Below are 4,391 nucleotides of genomic sequence, written 5' to 3'. Positions count from 1 at the left end.
AAAATCTGCCAGATCATTTGCACAGGGTGAACAAAAATCCTTTCATGCAAATATTTGTTGGGTCTCTGCCCTCTTAATAATTAAATACTGCTTTCTGCTTACACCTGGCTGAATGGAACCACAGTGGTAGAAGGATGCCACCTGTCACCTGCCTCAGCCCTTAGCTCACCTGAAGCAGGAGTATGGCAGGTAGGTAAGCTGGGCAGTGCTTTCTCACGAGCAGGATTCCTAGGTGATCAAGACAAATTTAGGTTTCTCTTCCTGGCTTAGTCACTCTTGTGTTTATTTATTTCTACATTACAAATGCCCCTAACACTTCATGGCTAAACAATTGATTTTTGTGTCTTACGATTCCATGAGTTGACTGAGCTCAGCTCAGCAGTTCTCACTTGGGCCTCTCACGTGGCTGTGGTCAGATGTTGTTTATCTGTGGTTATCTGAAGACTTGATTGGATCCCAACTCAAGATGGCGCATGTATATGGCTGACAGATGATGCTAATTGTCTGTTGAGAACTCAGTTGGGGCAATCAATTGGAGAGCCTACACCTGGCCTTCCAGGTGGCTTGAGAGTCCACAGAGCATGGCAGCCGGGATCTGAGGAGTATCTCAAGAGTAAACATTGCAAGGTAGCCAGATGAGACCTGCGGGGCTTCTCAAGACTGAGTCCTGAAGCCCCAAGATGTCCTTTCCACTCTTCAGTCACAAGTCCAGCCTTGATTCAGAGAAGGGGGAATTAGGCTATGCCTCTTTAAGTGAGTTGCAGCATTCACATATAGGGAGAGAAGGAAACAGTGGCAGCTGCCCTCTTTGGAGATAATTTAGCTTAGTCTCTCATTGAGTAACAGGTCATAAGTAACCAAGCAAGAACAAGAAGATCTTAAGCTCCTGCCTCCCACAGGCCTTTGGGAGGTGTGTGGGGTGCCCAAATGTGTAAGACATGGCTTCTTGACAATTAGGATTCCTGTGGGTTGAAGAGGTGAAATGATACAGGCAAAACTTACGGTGCTATTGAGAGGGGGTATCTCTTTCTCAGAGTCTCAAAGCCACTCCACAGGGGCAAAGCTGGTCACCAGGGTCCAATGGCCACACCATCCATGATGGGCCACATCAGGGGAAGGAATCCCAAAGAGGACACAGCTCCAGGCTTCCAGAAGAAAGAGGAATGAAGGCATCACCTGACTGAGGTTGGTAAGTATGTAAAAAGTGCTAAACTAGACTGGGCGTGGTGGCTCACGCTGTAATCCTAGCACTCTGGGAGGCCAAGGCTGGTAGATCCCGTGAGCTCAGGAGTTTGAGACCAGCCTGAGCAAGAGCTAGACCCCCATCTCTACTAAAAATAGAAAGAAATTAGCTGGATAACTAAAAATATATAGAAAAAATTAGGCAGGCATGGTGGTACATGCCTGTAGTCCCAGCTACGTGGGAGGCTGAGGCAGAAGGATTGCTTGAGCCCAGAAGTTTCAGGTTGCTGTGAGCTAGGCTGACGCCACAGCACTCTAGTCTGGGCAATAAAGTGAGACTCTGTCTCAAAAAAAAAAAAAAAGTGCTAAACTGAAAATGTCCCAGGAGTAAGTATTTGAGTATGAAAATGACTTGGGTTGTAAAATACAGCAGAGAAGTTTCCCCTACTGAGAGGCTATGTGGAGGGAATGCTCTGGATGTCCAAGAGAAGGTAATTCCCAGCTGTCCTCTCACCCCCATGCTACTCTTTCTGCAAATGGTGAGAATGTCACAGAGGCCTCCCCTCCTCGTTCCTGTGAGCAGGATTCCCTTCCTCTTCCTCCCATCTTTGGTACTGAGAGTGATGCTGAAGAGGCCAGGATGCTCGTGTTCTCACAAAGGGACTGCAGGGTGGTACAGATGGCTACATGCCCAGCCCTATGCCCAATTCCCCTTCTTTAGTAATAGAACCAATCTCAGCTGCACAAGTAATAAAACTACCAGATAATGTTGCTTAATGTGGCCTCTAACATACAAACTGTGTTTCTCAGCATGCATGTGACTGGGTTCTGGCCAATGGAATGTAGGCAGAAGTTGTTGGGAAAAGCTCCTCAGAAAGGGAACTCTCAGCTGCAAGGTATTCTTTTACCTTTCCCCCTTCTTGGGACCCAGATGTGAGGGCTGGAGCTGCAGTGCTGACCTTGCAACCATGGAGAGATCTTGATGATGGGCGGTGAAGCAAGAAGGCAAGGAGCCAGAACATTGTTGACATTGTGGTACCTTCATCTGCAGCGTGGGGGACAGTTCCAGGACATGTGACCAGTCCCACTGCAAAAACCTCAGGATTTTCTTCAGCACCACAGAAGCTTGCTCAGCCTTTGTACAGGAGTCTGGACAATCTGGGGCTCTAGCGTGTCAAGGACAATCCTCAACCAGTGAGTGCAGGAATCAGTGGGTATCTGCCTCAGTTTCCCCATCTGTCACTGGATAATTCTGAATTGTCTCCTACACAGCTCATCAGAGTCCCCGGCAGGATGGGCCTGCCGCCCACAGTGATAATCTACACTTCCTTGGCTTTCCTTCCTGCCCTGTCTCACTTGTCCACTTCCTGGAATCACTTCCAAACAAACTACCCATACCCGAGTCTACTTCTGCAGTTACCCAAGCTTAGACAGGGTGGAATATCAGCTTCACTTTGGAGTCAGTGGGAGCACCTAGAAGCTTTACACAGGGGCTCAGGGTGTATGGGTGGGCAGCTGGGACCCTAGAGGTGGGGGCAGGAGATTGAAAACAAAGAGGTCAGTGGGGAGATGAACACACTCATGTCCGCAAGGGATGATGAGGTCTGGCTGGGGTCAGTGACGTTCCGTCCGAGCCCAGAGACATTCAAGGTGTAACTTTGTGAATCACAGGTGTGAGTAACACCAGAAGGAGGCACCTTGGTTATGTTTGGGGTTTTGATGTTTTCATTTTTAAAGAAATGTTCTCTTTTCTCTGCTCCCCAGTCTTTCCTTTTCTGGGATGCTCTGGAACTCTAGGAGGACAAAGCAGCACTTCACATCCTCCATCAGGGGAAGGCAGTGTCCTCCAACGAAGAGTGACTCACCCTGGGACTTGGCTGGCCAGTCCCAGCCCGGTCCAGAAGGAGGCATGCCAGTGTGGCAATGATGCATCACCCGCTTGGTTTACTGGCCTTGACTAACCTGACCATGACTGAGCAAGGCTGTGAGGTTTCCCAATCTGGGCCAACATGGGTGTATGGGCAGAATACAGCGGAGGGGAGGGGCAAGGCCTGAGCAGAATGCCAAAGCTGGGAACTTTGTGGGTTTCTTGCACATCATAGCAGCCCCCCTCCTTGCTCGGATCGGCCCCTGCTTCTCCCAGGGACAGGGGTCTCTGATGCAGCCCAACTCCCCATCATGGCATTGCTCAACTCCGGTGCACTTCTGTCTGACCTACAGTTGCAGTATTTGGCATGGCAGGGGCGTGATCCCTGCCCCCACACAACCAGTGAGTCATGGCCCCTTTGGTCCAGTTTGTGGATTGGTCACTTCCTGTCCTTCATGCTTCTCTAGGACTGCAGCCCTGCCCCAGAGCCCAGTTGCTGGGTCCTGACCTTAACCCAATCAGATCAGAAGCATCCCCATACGTGTCCAGCAGACCAGGGAGGCTGGTGGTGGCGAGGAGTGAGGAGTGGTGGGGACCTCTGCTCTGGCCGCCTGGCCTCCTCCTGGCCAGGAAAACAGGCCACTCACGGCTGCCGCTCCCCTGCTTGCTAGCCTCAAAGAGATCGTTAGAGCAACTCTGCTGCCCACAACAAGGGCCGCTGGTGGAAACAACAAACAGCCAAGGGAGGTGGATCGTGGACATCACAGAAACAGAATTCTCTGTTCTGATCCCCCAGGAGCACCAGCCCCCCTCCTCCTGACAAGTGTTCCCCTGTCAGCCAGCCTCTGAGCCTGCTCCTTCCTATGACAGATTTCATGCCATGCGTGGATCATTCCAATGTGTTAGGAAGTTAGTCCTTATAATGAGACTAAACCTGCTTTCCTTTAATATTTTCATCTATTCATATATTTATTGGATATTTGTATTTCATTCACAAATAAACCATAACTCTGTCTAAATTTTTTAATTTATTGCTATCAAATTGTGCCTAGTATTTTTAAAAATCTTCAGTATCTGTTCTTTGGTCTTTCTTATTACAAATGTTATTTTTCTTTTCACACCTTTTTTTCTTTGATGATCCTTTTCTTTCTTTCTTTCTTTCTTTCTTTCTTTCTTTCTTTCTTTCTTTCTTTCTTTCTTTCTTTTCTTTCTTTCTTTCTTTCTTTCTTTCTTTCTTTCTTTCTTTTTTTTAGACAGGGTCTTTCTCTGTTTCTCTGTCACCCGGGCTAGAGTGCAGTGGTGTCATCATAGGTCACTGCAACCTCAAATTCCTGGGCTCAAG

At 48.6% G+C, this 4,391-nt stretch overlaps 1 long non-coding RNA gene across 2 annotated transcripts; it reads left to right on the top strand.

Moving 5' to 3' along the window:
* The first annotated feature begins 513 nt into the window (after positions 1–513).
* On the top strand, positions 514–4,034 carry LOC123622576. Of its 2 annotated transcripts, none has more exons than XR_006729550.1 (3): positions 514–1,189; positions 2,234–2,376; positions 2,947–4,034. It is a non-coding gene; the product is annotated as an uncharacterized LOC123622576 (long non-coding RNA). The 2 variants fall into 2 exon arrangements; XR_006729549.1 differs by having other exon boundaries at positions 2,114–2,376.
* The last annotated feature ends 357 nt before the right edge of the window (positions 4,035–4,391 follow it).

Source organism: Lemur catta, chromosome 17 (genome assembly GCF_020740605.2).
Source record: "Lemur catta isolate mLemCat1 chromosome 17, mLemCat1.pri, whole genome shotgun sequence".
NCBI classification, from domain to species: domain Eukaryota; kingdom Metazoa; phylum Chordata; class Mammalia; order Primates; family Lemuridae; genus Lemur; species Lemur catta.
Note: the sequence above shows the minus strand (reverse complement) of the source record. Positions and strands in the feature narration are given on the sequence as shown.